The following is a 17577-nucleotide window of genomic DNA, read 5'->3' on the forward strand; positions in this document are numbered from 1 at the left end:
AATGAAAGGTTCTGCTGAAAGCGAACACGTTATTTTGGGTTTTTCTTTACAAGTACAGACAAGATATTGTATGAAGTTTAAAGACATTTGTTCCTAAAAAAATACCAGCTTCAAACCATCCCTAGGCTATCAATTCATCCGAGATTTAACAGAGATCTAAAAGGGGGGTTAGGAAGGTGGGATGACATCCATATGCTTGTCTACAAAGATGTTGGGGAAACATACGAGACGTACACACTATCTTGAATTCGCTCAATTTCATGGTTGGCAACACATTAGATATCGTCGCACTTTACTTTAAGAAGCATAAAATGCTTTGGCACTCAATGTTTCAACAAGGTGTTCTGAACCAAACTCATGGTACATTTGTAAAGCCAATCCTAAATTAAAAGGAGTAAAACAAAAACGATTGCCTCAACAATTCATTTCCACAATTTCTCTGGTGCCATTTCCTGAGAAAAATCTTGGCTGTATGCAGTTTCATTGAGTAACCATAGAATGAATTGCAATAACTACGAAGGCATTGACTGAATTAAGAAGGAAGAGACAATTCATCCGAAGTTGGGTAGTCTCTTTAGAGTTTCGATGTCTTTTCTAAGTAAACTTGCAGCGAAATGAAATAAATATCTGTCGGTTATTTGTATCTATTACAGTTGACATTGAGATTTTGAGGTCAGTTTTCAATTGACTAGAAGGTTTATGGCATCATAAATAGTTATTTTGCTACTAAATATTACGTTATATTTGCCTTGAACTTGTTAAAGTTGTTTGACAACTGAATTTCTATAGAAATGAATGAGTTTAGACTGCATTTTACATGTAGAATATTTTAAATTAGAATCAGCGGTAAGAAATGATCTATATTTATCAAGTAACGGTGTCATGAGGAATGACCAATAAATCGTTGTCAATAGCCAAAATAAAATTAGTAAAAGTAGTTTCGTGTTCTGAGATATCTGCTTCCACGGGTTTGGATTTTTTTTATTTCGTTTTTAGCAAATAATTTGTAATACAACCAAAGTGACAGAGTGCTTGAAGTTTAAAAGATGGACGGGAAACTATTTCAACTTTAACTTTATCTGACACGGATGAAACGTTTTTAATACGCTCATCTGATTCAAACTTGAATAATTTTTTTATCTTTCTAAAATGTTTTGTTGCAACAAAATATACATGTGCTCCGGTTGAACGACTGCATTCTAGAACGTGTACAAATACCCGAAACTGAGGGACAATTAACAGTCAGATAATTGTATGTGGTCATTAAATAATAGAGTAGAAGCTTCTAAAAGGGGGAACACATATGTTTACTTGTTTAAGTTTTGTAGTATGAACGATGATAAACTGCCTGCAAGGAGTTCTTCAAATTAACAGATATGGCATGAAACATCTTCACCTCATCCAATCTTTTATGCAATGCAGATACACAAATCGACTTCCCTAAACTGGTAAATTGACTCAAAATTTCAATCGAGTTTTTCTTTTTTTTGGGGCATATTATGCACTGCATACAATTTAAAGACTTATGTCTTTTCTTTGGACTTAATGGAGCAAGTTGCAAAGGACTTGGCATATCACGGAATATTCACTGAAACTATCCGTCAATTATTTTGATTTTACAATAAGACTTTTCTGACAAAGTGTATTTGATGTTTTATAACGAAAAAACATAGAATATAAACATATACAAACAAATTATGTGGCATATATCATTGCATTTTAATTGAAAATATGTGTATATAATAGCGAAAAAGGTAATTATTTCATATATCATTTGAGAGCAAATTATTGACTAATACACAAAATGTGACGGAAGGCAAGTGATTGAGTTCCGTATTGAAATTGAAGATTTTTACTCCATTCTTTTTCCATTGATTTCTTAAGGTTTTTTTCATATTTTGGTTCCGAAATTTTTATCACTTATTAGTTTTATTAAATACTGTATGCTTAAAATATTATGGGATATTTTTTATTAATACTATGAAGAAGAAACTAAAGTTTGAGTCTGAATTTGCAATTAAAATTACCTCAATTTTAAATAGTCTAAACTTCGCAAATTTTATTGATTAGAAGGAAATAAAATACCGAATAGAATATTTTGACATATAAGAATAGCTTCAGGAAAAACTATTTCAATTAAATTAAAGCAAACATACACATTTTTTCATTTTGAAAAAGGGGGGTTGAAACTCTCCAATATACTACCAGTCATAAAAACGACTTTTTAGAAAAATGTGACCGTACAAAATTCTGACGACAGGGCAAAAACTAAAGAAGACATATTTGTCTTTAAGTTAAGACCATTTTTAGCCGTGTGTTATTTGGGGAGATTAAACTCGCGATCTAGACGACTTTTTACACTTCTGTCACCGCACTATGACATCTATACTTATATACTTATGAAATAATGAAATCCCATGTGAATCTTCAGATTTTATTAGGCATGTAATTCATAACACCTTTTTTAGTTAATCTGCATGCTTAACAGAATATCATACTTAAACAGAGACTTTAGCCACCAACAAAAAGATTGAAATAACATGTGGTCACTTTGTAAACAATGGAATCAAACTATAAATCTTTCTGATACTAGCCTTAGAAGTGGACATGGAAAGAACAAGACCTCTGTATGGATCAAAGGAACATTAAAGCTTTACCTGGACAGGTACAACATATGGTTAATTGTCTAAAGGTACTACCCACTAATAAGTTTAATCTTGCAAGCCATTTCCTCCATTTTATCTCACAGCACTGAAAGACCTACTATGCAACTGAATCTCCTATCAAAATGGATAAATGTGGAGAATTAAATTGATAATAAATGTAGGTAAAACATTTCAGTCCTGGTAAAATGTTTTATTAAAATTCTATATTAGATTATCTAATAAAAATCTTTTATTAAAATTCTACATTATTAAATAGGCAATTATTAATAAAACATAAATCAAACATTTAACATGTCTAACTTTAAAACTAATAAAAAATCTAAATATTCCCACAGAAATTTTTGAATTTCATTGATAAGTTCATGTGGCGCTAAATTTATTCATCATCTACGGCTGTTCTTGCTTTATTCAACATGGACAATAACCAACATTAGCACTCACTGTAATATCTTATTCATGAATGGAAGGAAAACATAAGAGATGATAAATTTGACAAACTTTGACCAGCGGTCAATTTTAGGATACTGGACACGCCTACTTTTCCTTTAAGGGAGATTTAAATTGGCTGTTTAGGTTTATCTAATTATACCAATAAACTTAGAAATTGTCATACCCTAAAATTAATGGGTATCCCATATTGTATAGAAGAAATGAGTTTAAAGTCTGGTCTATAATTATTGAAATCACAGCTCAATAAGAAGGGGAGACAATTTAAATTATAATTAACTGTATTTGTAAAAAGGGTGGTCCAGTTATATAAGAGGTGTGGAAGTTTTGGGCTATTTATAGAACTAAGTCATATCATACAAGATGTTATTTTTTGCGTCCGTCTACGTCAGGAGTCTTGTATGGTTTTTTTTAAATTTTGCTTCAGTCAAGTGAGTGATATTTTTTGGTGTTAAGTTAACTTTTCGCTGAACTAGTACATTTTTTTGCTAAAGGGTCAGCTGAGACCCAACTTGCCTTTTATGGAAGTATTGGAATAATTTCGTTGATTACACAGGGAATCACCCACGCATGACTGGAGCAGGTCCCAGTGGCGGATCCAGGAGGTGGTCCCACGGCGCACCGGACCACCCCCATGACGAACCTCAAATTTTTTTAAAGTGTCTATTTTTTCAATAACTAGCTAATTAACAAATAAACACTTAAGATTAATCCTTTCATTGCACTAATTGGTAAGGATTACCTGGATACCTGAAGGTGTCACAATGATAGAATACGGATTAATGCGTTTCACCTGTATACATGTAATTAAATTGTCAAAACAGCTCGTCAATATGAAGTTGACTTCTTATTTTGAAAGGTAAATACAAATTATTTTTGTATTTCTAAGTGTAATTTCCATATATAATTGCATTGTCCAACTTCCGGAGTCTCGGTTTAAAATTTCATTTATGTACATTTTGAAAAACAATCATGCATTATGAATGAATTAAATTAAATTTGTTTGTCTATCTCTTTGAGCCCCCCTCCTTCCCCCAACATCAACAGCAATTTAAGCACTGAAGTTGGTACCGGCATTTGTACAAAGCGCAACATTTGATGAAATTAAACATCTTGTAGGCTTTTACCATTCTGATTTGCCCAGTCCATCTACAATGCCGTCCAAACTGCGTTTGTGGCAAAAGACTTGCGAGTCAATGCTTTCAAAACCAGAAACTGTAGCCGGTGCTCTGAAAGTATGTTGCAAAACAGACTTTCCAAATATTTCTGTTATCTTAAAAATCATAGCTACCATGGGGGTGACGAGTTGCGAATGTGAGCGATCCAACAGTGAGTTATCACTTTTAAAAAACCTACCTGAGAACAACTAGTGGACAATCCCGTTTAAACGGACTTGCGTTGATGCATGTGCACTACAGTTTGCAACTAAACATAAAACAAATTATAGATAACTTTGCAAGGAAACATCCGCGACGCATGATGTTGAATGACCTGATAAACGACTTTTTGTTAAATTAGTAAATTTTGAACAATTTTGCGTAGAACTATTTTTACCGATTCGGAACATTTTAGCTTAACCTTTTTTATAGCTTGCCTAATTCAGATGACAGTTGTATATTGTGCTATTTTAGATTGCAAGATATTGTATAGAGTCTTAAATAAAAATCAGTTTTACATGTCTTTAAATTCCTTTACCTAGGAATATGTGCATTGCATGGTGTTGTCCAAATTCATGATCTTCCATAATGTCGAAGGTATTTTTTAACCTTTTTCATACCATTCAATATTCATTTGGGACCACCCCCAAATTTTTTTCTGGATCCGCCACTGGGTCCCCTCATCCTCCACTGCTTTATATTTTTTTTGGCAAATTTGTTTAAAAGTACACATTGCTGTTTATTTGAACGAGATTGAAAAAGGCATGCAAAGGATTTAACTACTATATAACTCATTCAGTATTTCTTACTTCATACTTGCTAAGTATTTTCATCATTTTCTGTTCGATGTATTTAATTTTATAACCATTGTCATTAGATTGGTTCCAACACCTCCACTTTTGAACTTTGTCGGCATATACCTGGGCAGTAATTTTGGTCTTATTCAACACTGACAGCATATGTCAGAGGGTAGGACAGATATCATTTTATGTGACGAACATCGTCCTTTTTAAAGAAAAGGAAATCCATTATCGCATAGAACTTGAAAGTCCCTTGAAAGTAACTTGAAACTTGCCGCCTTTGCTGCATGTGGTATCGGAGCCAAGAAAGAGAGGGGAAAGAAACTAACGCTGAAACCTTTAAAATCACCCTTAAACTTTATAAATTGTTAGGGAGCTACCATTTGATTTTTATGGGGGGGGGGCTAGGATGAAATTTGAAAAAAATAGGCAGGACAGGAATTTTGAGTAAAAAAAAAGGCAGGATGAGACACTTGCAAAAAAAAAAAGGTCAGGATAACAATTTAGGTAAAAAAAAGTCAGGATAAACTTTAAAAAAAAGGCAGGACCGAATAGAGTGAAAAATAAAAAGGCGGGACAAATATTACAACTAAAAAAAAAATGCAGGACAAAATTTTTCATCCTAGCCCCCCCCCATAAAAATCAAATGGTAGCTCCCTTATGTCTGACATGTCTGTGACATAATGTTTGTGTTATGCATTGCTCTTCCAAGGTTAATTGGTTATTTGATGCAAACAAATAATTTTGTTTTAGAATGCTTATTTCCTTGAGCTTTATTCCACTGGTTGAGTATAGATCAGTATGAGTCGGGTGGACTCGATTGGAGTTGGGACTATTAATATAGTATATTGCCGCGGGTCAATCACGGTAGCGGATTATTTAAACGAATGTCTTTTTATCCGCATTTACATCGTACAAGCAATTGCTCGACATGTTTACTCTTTCTCTGTAAATTGCAGCCTAAAAAGGTACACATAACCGTTTTGTTGTCCAGTGGCAAATATTCGTAATGAGCGATAGTCAAACACTATATTAAGTACTAGTAACTAATAAGTTATTTCGATTCTGTAAAAATAGAAATTCGTTTAAATGCAAAATTGATAGTCTCTACAAACAAAAGAACATCATATGCAGTGTCGTTCCAATTCTGACCAGACCGTCCGGGATGTTACTTGAAGTAGAACTTCAATCATTTACGGAAAATCTCGGCGCATATAGGTTATCAAGCGATCTATAACTATTTTCAACCGAAACTACTTAATGTCATTCAAGTCTACTCATAAGTTATTATATCATACTTAATCATATTCTTAAGTATCATTTTGAAGACAGCGGAGACGGGAGTTATCTCCCCTGCAAAGCTTCAGTCTAATGTACACCACTCTGGAGATCTGAACAGTATGAATGAATGAATGAATGAATGAATAGTTAATTATAGTGTAACCTGGATATGATTACCAGTAGAGGTCCAGAATTTCATAAGGTTGGCTCACTGACTAAACTAGAGGGGGCTCTAGTCATACCTCAGTGATTCCCTACATAACCAACAAAAAAATTCCCACGAACGCCCCACCCTTTTCCCCTTGGATCCCGATTCCGCCCATGATTACGGTGTTTTAACTTTACAAATTACAGATATAAGAAAATGAGGTCTAAATTATAGCATTTGAAAATGACCTGCGTATTGTCTTTACTTTGATATTTACAATAGACATTTACATTCGGGTGTTCCTTCCTCCGCTTACTGTAAATGTCCTACTTTCAACAAAACGAAATGATGCACATATTACATAGAATGCACATCTATAAGACCATCAAAGAGAAAGAAAAGACTTCGGTATCATAATTATAAGTCATTGTATTGTCTCTTGTACCATTGCTTGAATTAAATCATATTCTAGTTGAATATATATATAAAAAAAAAGAAGATGTGGTATGATTGCCAATGAGACAACTGTCCACACGAGACCAAAATGACACAGACATTAACAACTATAGGTCACAGTACGGCCTTCAACAACGAGCAAAACCCATACCGCATAGTCAGCTATTAAAGGCCCCGATATGACAATGTAAAACAATTCAAACGAGAAAACTAACGGCCTTATCTATATATATATATTTTTTTGAATAATCATGTATAATATTGCAGAAATATTCCACAAAAAAAACCCCAAATTAATGAAGTAAAATCTAATTTCCTATTTGAATTATAAAATCATATTGGATTGGAATCTCACGGCATTTGTACTTGTACTTTTACCCAACAAGGGAAAAAGGACAAAATATAGATAGTGCGCGTTTCCAAATAAACGTAATTTTCCTGTTACCATAAATGGTAGCAATTTCTGATATATATATATTCACGTCTTATGTTGGAGCACTCTTAAATAAGATTAACTACACGTTTGCGTTTAGCATTAAAGATTAATGTAATGGCTTCGTTTTGAAATAGATCATCAATGTTTACTGGACGAAAAGATGGTTATTCTATATTATATCAGTATAACAGAGACATATTATTCCGTTTGCATAAATATGACTTTTAATTCAGATTTTGTTAGGCTCGACGCATGTACTGTTCCTACATTATTTGTACCCACTATACTCTTATTTTGTTAGTGGGTTTGAATCGGAAGAATGAAATGGTATTGTAGTCAAGCACACCCGAAATAATTATTCGTTAAACTTGCAATTTTATCACTTCATAAGAATCATAATTTGCCGTCAGAATTTGACATTCTGTTTTAGAAACCTCGGTATTTGTACAGTGGTTATTATCTATTGACATTTGTCAACGATTATAGGATTGTGTTAAAGTTATCAGGTTAATGAGTTAATAATCCCTAAGTTTCTACATTAAATCAAATGAAACATTGCAAGATGACAACCGAATCCGCTGTGATGAATTCGGGATTTTGTAAAGGGAAAATGGCCTTTATGATTAAGAACATAATCTTGGGTTTGAGTTTGGAGAACGCCACGGTCCTAACATGTAAAAGAACCATGGTAACAACTCTTTTGTGATGGCTTTGTCGATGAGTTAAAGCAGACCCACACTCTTTCCAAAAGGGAATGGGATTGTGTTAAAAATATCAGGTTTATGAGTTTATAATCCATAAGTTTCTACATTAAATCTAACGAAACATTGAAAGTTGACTACCGAATCCGCTGTGATGAATTCGTGATTTTGTAACGGGAAAATGGCATTTTTTATTAAGAACATAATCGTGGGCATGGGTTTGGGTTTGGGGAACGCCACGGTCCTGACATGTAAAAGAACCATGTTTACAACTCTTGTGCCGGCTTCGTAGATGAGCTAAAGCAGGCCCACACTCTTCTTAAAAAGCCAGTTACCGATGTAGGAAAAACTATCGTTTGTACTGCAATCTGGCAATAATGGCCAACCAAATCCTAGAAATAAAGTTATTTAACGTTTTCTATGGCAATAACACGATCATACGTCACATATGGGAAATACATATTATCTCCTCTGGAGCCAACGAGATCTACCACATTTTTTGTTGGGATACGTGGTGCCCAGTTAGGCCCTAGTTTTTTTTTAAACGTTATATTTTTTTTCCTCCTGAGTATTAATTTGTACTTGAAGCTGAGCGTTCGGCAGTACTGAAATATGAAATGTAATAAATGTCTTGAGATAAGGAGAAAGCTGAAATAAGAGCTAGTTCACAACCGGCACAACACTCTTTTACTTATCGTGATAAATAACTGATAGAAAACATTTAAGGCAATTCAAAATAACATGTAACTTGGATGAAATAAATACAAGGACTTAAAGAAACTGAGAAAAATAGATAACAGTCACAAAACATTACACACACAAAAGCAACACAAACTGGAACAAAAATTTAAACCTGGTTATCATATCTCAGGTGCTCTGGATAGGTATCCCATTTCCTATTTGTTAATACCCGTCGTAACACTCCATTTTATTTCCACTGAAAATTCGTAGTTGTAACGTGTGATTAGGCAATACAAGAGCAGTTTGGTGGATGGTCACTGGCTTACTCATAGACATGTATACCATGGATAGACAATCCCTTTACTGATATAATCAACACTGTCATTGAAAATGAAATCTAAATATCACAATAAAACACTCAGCTAAACCAACACGGTCCCCATTATATCTTTTGGTGTGGAAAGTCTAGTAGTAAACGTTCAATAGTTCGAAATCGGCAAAAGTCCTGAACGTGTAAAAGAGGACAGCATAAAACCCCTTCTTTTATAGAAAATATGATAAATTAAAGGTTATTTGATAGTTTCTACTGTGGTATTAGCATTTCGTACAAGCATAATACTATTATAGAAAAAAAACTACCAAGACAACCAAGGTTCCTATCTAACTCAAGAACGATTGTACCAGATATAATGTATGTCTCTGGTTGTACTCAGTAACAAACTTTGTTCAGAATAACAAATACATACAAACAAATTTAAATTCTCGCGAAATTGTGCAATATGGAATCACAGAAAATACCATCAAGTGCCAAATATTGTTTCTCTCTGAATGGACTTCAATTCCCCCCTACTTTTTACGATACAGGTTAATGTCTTTGTCTCATGATTTACATGTTATACAAGTACATGTATCATTGTTAAATTGGGCGTGTACAAAACTTTCACTTGTAAATTGTATTGTAACCATATTGAATTTCTGTGTGATTCTAATGCAATGACATACGTGTTAATTTATCTTAAGGTAATTATACAGGTGAAAACTAATTGATTGACAACAGGTGTGTTAGATATCATTAAGTTTCACACCTGTTTAAAATGAAGCGAGGCGTGAAAGGCAATTTCAATCAGTGTAGATAACGTTACCAATAAAGGTATCTAACATTCGTAAAACGATCTTACAAAAACGAAAACTGTTTGATTGTTGATTGTAAATTCGTCATGAAATATCAAAAGGATTGCGACATTGTATAACAAAGATCAAATAATGATAAAATCTGACTATTTTTTGCTTTATCGCTCCATGGTTAAATTTATTGTCCGTAGAGAGCATATATCACCGCTAATAATCCTCAACATCAGTTTGTTTCGTGTAAACTTATCAAGTTATTACCACTTAATTATGTATTCTTTCTTTCTCAATATCATATAAAATGGAAGTTTTTAACGACATTGACTGGCTATACAGCCCTTGCACGGTCGGCAATATTGTTCGTTTGTCTATTCTGCAACCCCCCCCCCCCCCACATCATACGTGTTCCTCGGTCTTTCCTGCAACTGCAATGCACGCTCCCTTCCGGCAGGTTTTCCTCGTGCTTGTTTCCTGTTATTTCATACAATCTTTAACCTCATGCGTTTTCTTTTGGTCTTTCCTGCAACTTTCCTCCTCATGCGTGTTCCTTGGTCATTTCTGCAACGTCTTTGGAGAGCACTTTTCTAATATTCTTATAACTTGTGTCTAATCTCCTTTTCTAGCATTGTAAATAAGATATGCTTAAATCAAAACTAACATTTCTCCTTCTAGAACTACTGGAGCTTTCTGCTAGGTCTTATCTTCTTCATCTAATGTAATGTGTACCGTTATCACCGTCACTTCAACCTTTTTAGTTTTACTCAACTGTTGGTTTGTCCTGTTCCATACATATTCGCCAAGTATCTTCTCCACGTATCTTCTCAGTCCAGCTTATATCAAAGCTCCGACCAATTGACATTAAAAATAAGATTTTCGATTGCTGATGCTTAAGCAAATATTTTTGTCGACCGACAGAGGTTTAAAAAAGATATCCATCAAAGAAGTCTAGTAATCCGTTTGTACTCCAGACGCTTGTTTCGTCTACAAAGACTCACCAGTGATGCTAGGATTGAAGACAACCAACAAAATCCACATAAAGTACGAATTTAACGAATATCTAAAACCTAAAATGAAAAATGATTCTACCAAATACAGCGTTGGTAATTAATTAGTACAATTTTTGTAATTTGTATCAAAATCATATCAGTAAAACATGACAGTCAACACATACAAAAAGCATACAACATTGGACAGAAAACTATATTGTGAGCAACTCGACGCCCACCATGTACAAGGGTTACTTACCGTCCCAGAAAATATCAGCTGTTCTTGTCACAGCAGTAAAAAGTTGAATGAAAAAAATACCTAACGTTGAGGAATATTCAAAACGGAAAGTCCCAAAGCAAATGGCAGAAAGAGTCTTAACCAATAAAATACAGTGACGTCATGCTTCAGTGATTCCCTATGTATACTATAATGTTAATCACGGTACCAATGTTACATCACCAGATGGATATTTCCACCATCATGGTACCGTCTGTGATACTCGAGGCCATAATGTTTGTCATTCAAAACCCCAAAAATAACACTGAAGAGCTGATTTATCCAAACTGAAAGGTTGAGCCAAACCATGACAAGAAATCAGAGCTTGGCGTTTGTTTTTGTTGCAGTTCAGTGTATTTGTTGTTCCGTTGTTTTTCTCCTATTCGTCGTGTGTTTCCTCTGTTTATGTTTATTACCGAATTTGTATTTGCTAAATCGAATTATGACTTAAACAGCGATATTTTTTTCTTGCCTTTATCTATGCATAAGGAAGACCCACTCCTTAATTTAATATAAAGAAGACTCTCAAAATTGTTTAACATTCTACGGATAATTAATTACGCTGTTAAGAAAAGTTTGAAACAATCGATTGATTCATTAATTTTGATTAGCGTGGAATATTTTTTTTTATATCTCTAATTTATGTGCTATTTTCACATTTCTCCTCACTAGTAAAGAATCTGTTCTCGGCAAATGATTGGTAGAAATTAAATTTCGACTTCAACTTTTTTTTGTCTTTTTCTGAATTTTCCAATTGCCAGTGACGTCATGAAAAAAAGGCGACCGTTCTCGTCAATTAAAAGTACACAATTTTCTTCAAATCTTTCAAAAGGAAGGATAAAAATCATTAGAGAAACAGATTCCACCACTATAACTCGTGTATTACGATATTTCTCCACTATCAACAGTTCAATTTTAACTGTTTAAAAAAAGCTCGACAAGCCTCGCGCTTTAAATATTGAAACTTAACTGTCTCGAGTGGTGAAATATCGTAACACACTTGTTGCAGTTGTGGAATCTATATTCTTGTCGACAGAAATATCAATCACCAATTTCTAAGAAGCAACATTCGAGCAGCACCTGTATATGGAGTTTATCTCTTTGATTGAGTTAAGCCGTTTCAATCGATATTTTATCGTGTGTATTTTTCTGTTGTCATTTTGTGATGTTGCACTGTTGTTTCAGATAGGGGTGAATGCTTGTAGCTTTTGAAATGTTGAAACCTGCTGCATTTGTTTGCACCTGTCCTTTGTCAGGAATCTGATGTACTGTAGTTGTCGTTTGTTGATGTGGTTCATGAGTGTTTCTCGTTTCTCATTTTTATATAGATTAAACCGTTGGTTTGCCTATTAGAATGGATTAACACTAGTCAATTTAAGGGTCCTTTAAGTCTTACTGTTTGGTGTGAGCCAAGACTCCATGTTGAAGACCGCACGTTGACATATAATGGTTTACTTTTACATATTGTGACTTGGATTAAGAGTTGTCTCATTGGCACTCATACTATACTTCTTATATCTATATATAACTACAAGTTGATATAATATTCCAGGTCTTGCACAACTTTTTGGAATTTTGGATTCTCAATTCCCTTCAACGGTATACTTGTTTTGCTTTCTAATTATTTTTATCTGAGCGTCACTGATGAGTCTTATGAAGACGAAACGCGCGTCTGGTGTATCAAAGTATCAGCCTGTTACCATTTAATAACTATTCGTAACATGGTTTTCTAGATAGAAAATTGCTGCTCACATGGAAGCTATTAGTCGAACACATCCAACAATTCTTTAATTTTTCCTTATAAATATATATTAAAAAAATGAGGTGCAGAATCTTGGTTCTGAAATGTCCGAATCCCGAAATGTCCAAAATGGACGCCGAAATGTCTTCGGATTTGTTTTTGATGGTCAAATTTTGAACCCGGAACCCCTTAGTCGCAATGGTTCTTAAACACACAGAGAGCGTGTCACTACTTATTGTGTGTTTTTCTTGTACTTTTACGAAGGCAATGCTAGTGCATTTAATAGAAATTAAAGAAGATTCAAAGGCATATCACAATTAAGCCTCAAATAGGAATCCGGGCCTCTGAAGATCTTTTATCAAACCGAAATAAGACTAAGTATATCTCTATGGGATGATCTGAAGTGAGTGAATTATATTAACATTTCTGTTGGAATTATATTATATTACAAATTACACGCAAGGAACTATTGTGCACCAGTAAAATCCGAACAAAATAACTAAAGCCATCTTTTAAAAGAAAGGGTTTACTTGAGACAATAAATTTTTATTTTTTTGTAAATTGTCTAAATTGTTATCAACGGATACTCGTGTCAAACAACAAAAAGACGAGTAGTGTCATCATATCTACGTGTTCAAGACCCATTGTAAAGAATAAATAGATATAAAAAGAGAAAAAAACATAATAATGCCAAAATATATATGATTTTAGTTACTTAAATTCTTTGGAAGATGTATAATTAATTATTTCATATTAAAAGAAATTTAGAAGGGTTTTCTATATGAATTGAATTTTGAAAAAGTATATTCACCGCGCAAAACGTCGCGTGCTTTTTATACCTAAAGGTTTTGACGTACAATTGGTGTTAGTATGTGGTAGACTGTATTTTATAGGTTATACAGTAATTGTGTACATTTTTATATTTAGTTTATTGTGTTGTATCTTGTATATTGTATGACTTATATTGATTAATTAAAAGGTATAGTATATTAATTACAGATTGTAATTAAAGGATTAGTCTCTCTCTCTATATATATATATACAGTGGCGGATCCAGAACTTTTTCTAAGGGGGACCCGTTAACTGACCTAAAAAGGGGGGGCCGCTCCAGTCATGCTTCAATGATTCCCTATATAATCAACCAAATTTTGACCCCTCCTGTATCCGCCTATGATATATATGTATGCTTTGTTTATTATATTTACGTAATTGACAGTTGGACTTTTTGACATATTACGTTTTCTACTAGTTTGGGTAACTTTGGTTTGACTGTAGTTTACCTCAAAGGTTTTCTTTTTATGTTTCATTGGACCGCACACTTTCTATTGGTCATTATATTTTTGCGCTATCTTTTATAGATATAGGAAGATGTGGTGTGAGTACCAATGAGACAACTCTCCATCCAAATAACAATTTAAAAAAAGTAAACCATTATAGGTCAATGTACGGCCTTCAACACGGAGCCTTGGCTCACACCGAACAACAAGCTATAAAGGGCCCCAAATTACTAGTGTAAAACCATTTAAACGGGAAAACCAACGGTATAATCTATATAAAATTTAAAAAAACGAGAAACGAGAAACACGTATAAATTACATAAACAAACGATAACTACTGTACATCAGATTCCTGACTTAGGACAGGTGCAAACATTTGCAGCGGGATTAAACGTTTTAATGGATCCAAACCTTCTCCCTTTTTCTGAAACAATAGCATAACATCACAACATAGAAAAACACACATTAAAATATCAATTGGCAGGCTTAACTCAATCAAAAACGTACATTAATACACTATAAACGAATAAATTCGATCTGCGATATCTGAATGCAAATGCACAGTAAATGAAATATTAGGGACAAACATTCAAGGCCAAAAAGGAAACAAACAAGTCCAAACAAAGCCATGGCAAGTCACCACTTTTGTCTTGTATGCTGGACATCACTTTTCTATATACTGGTGGACATATTGATATGTGTTTGATATATTTCTAAGTCTGAACTTTCTTAATTTCTATATTCTGTATTCAGGTTTATTTTAAGTAATCCTGGGAAGATGTGAATAATTCCAAATAGATAAATCAGGAAGCCTTTGCACCTCATGCGAGGGTATTTTTATATATATTTGTTATTATCCTGAGTAACTCCAGAAATAAAAGGAACCACCTCTAATGAACAGAATTGTGTTTGATAAGTCCTAGATAGTGCTACTGCAATTTAACTTAATGTAATTGAATACATATTTTTTCCTCTTTTGGAACATGGAATAAAACGATTGATCTCTTTTGTGTCGGTAAATATGTGGCTCAATTGACTTTTAAAAATCCAAGTGACATTCAGTTCGGCCGTTTGCCTCAGTGAATATCAGTTTTTCCAAAGTCAAACCACACAGTTACCTCATCAAAAGACAGTAATTGTATAGTATTTAAAGCGAGACAACTCTGAAATTTAAATAGATTATACGATCGACATGTTGTAAGATGGTTTTATGATACATGCATTAATCTAACAACAAGCCTGCACACAAAACAATTAATCTAACAACAAGCCTGCACACAAAACAATTAATCTAACAACAAGCCTGCGCACAAAACAATTAATCTAACAACAAGCCTGCGCACAAAACAATTAATCTAACAACAAGCCTGCGCACAAAACAATTATGATCAGTAAACGTAGAACTAACTTCATTCTGTAAGTAAGAATGATACCCAACGAATTTTATTTTAAAACAATTTTTTGGTTACAAAACATGCATGGGTATACTTCATATCTTTTATAGTTGCTTGGTGTTCTGAAGTTTCCGGCTGACAAATGTCCGTTGCACTTTGCCTTATTTACATGATTCATTGAGCTTAAAAAAATCTGTTTTGTGATTTATCACGAAATTTTTCAGATGATGTTGAAATTTTTCAGTCATTATAAGTATTTAGGCAATAATTTTTTGTGATGTTTATGATTCGTTGATATACATACATACCAACTGTCAGTGCATTTAAAATGTTGAAAAGCTATGTTAAAATGTGGTCCTGTCAAAAATAGGAGAAGCCATAATATACCATATATACCAAATTAAGAGAAAATCAAACTCTTTAGTCGAAAACAAATACTGTCCGTGCAATGAGAAAGAAAAGAAAACAACAGTTTACAAAACACAACATGGAAAATTAAAGACTGACAAACACTTGTCATCAATTATCTCTATTGCTGAAACCTGTATACGTTTCTTTGACGTATTGTTAATTTTTAGTTGTATTCCCGATTAAATTTCATTCCAGGGTTTCATGTGCAAAACAAAGAGAAAATATTTCCACCAGATGTCTTTTCATTATTTTTCTCTAAAACAATTATGTGCGATGTTTGTTATAATTGGATAACTGATCTGATGGCTTTATTAAAAATAAAAGCAATAGTTGCTCACCGCTGTTCAAATGTTATCAATCAATTAAGAGAAAGCAAATCCGGGTTACAAACTAAAACTGAGGTAAACTAATGAATTTTAAGAGGAAAACAACGGAACAAAAGAAACACGGATTTGTTGCTAATATTTGATAACAACTATCATATTCCTGACTTGGGACAGGAATCTTCATATCTTTATGAAATTAAATACTAGTAATATTTCCCCAATAATTAGCATTTGTAATTCAATAGTTGTCATGTAGGTTCATGATGTCATATTTGTTGTTCGTATCTTGTTTTGCATTAATCAAGCTGTAAAAAAAAAAGATACAAGAGGGACAGTCAAACTCATGATCGAAAATAAACTGACAACACCGTGGCTAAAACAGAAAAGAAGACAAACAGACAAATTATAGTACACAAGACACAACATAAAAAAAACTTCAGACCAAGCAACACAAACCCCACCAGAAAATGAAATTGATCTCAGGTGTTCCGGAAGGGTAGGCAGATCTACCTCCACATGTGGCATCCGTCGTGTTAGTCATGTAACTCATATTATTACAAACCCGGTAAATTTCTAATTCGGTAGGTTACATGTGCATTCGTGAAAAGGGAAGGGGATTGTAAGTACGACATAAGTAACAAATTCGATATCATATGTGAAAAGGTTATTCCATAACGGTCAACCAACTTGTGAAGATGTCCGTAAAATTTACGAAGGCATGATTTCAACTTCACCATTTGGAACTCTTGGTTTAAAAGCTTCCTTGTGAGCAGTAACCCTCTATCAAGAAAATCATGATAGGAAAAACAAGCCTGGGACTATCGTATCAATTGGCATACTCCTTATACAGGCGCTGCTAGAATGATGCTACATATAATTGGAACGTTCACTACGGGAAGCTGAAATAATCTCGTTTGTCGTAAAGTTTTGTTTTTAACCAACCCTCAATGTCAATTTCTAGATATAAGTCAAGATATAAGGCAGACTTATCTGCATCTGTTGTAACCTTTATCTGTAGATCGATGGGATAGATAACAAAATTGAGAAAAGAAATGGTGAATATGTCAAAGAAACAACAACCGGACCATAGACAAGACAACAGCCGAAGGCAACCAATGGGTCTTCAATGTAGCGAGAATCTTCCGGACATGGAAGCGTCCTTCAGCTGGACCCTAAAAATATGTGTACTATTTAAGTGAAGATGGGCGTCATAATAAACTCCGAAATATACACAAGAAACTAGTGATGTCAAAAGATCTGAAAT

Source organism: Mytilus galloprovincialis, chromosome 14 (genome assembly GCF_965363235.1).
Source record: "Mytilus galloprovincialis chromosome 14, xbMytGall1.hap1.1, whole genome shotgun sequence".
NCBI classification, from domain to species: domain Eukaryota; kingdom Metazoa; phylum Mollusca; class Bivalvia; order Mytilida; family Mytilidae; genus Mytilus; species Mytilus galloprovincialis.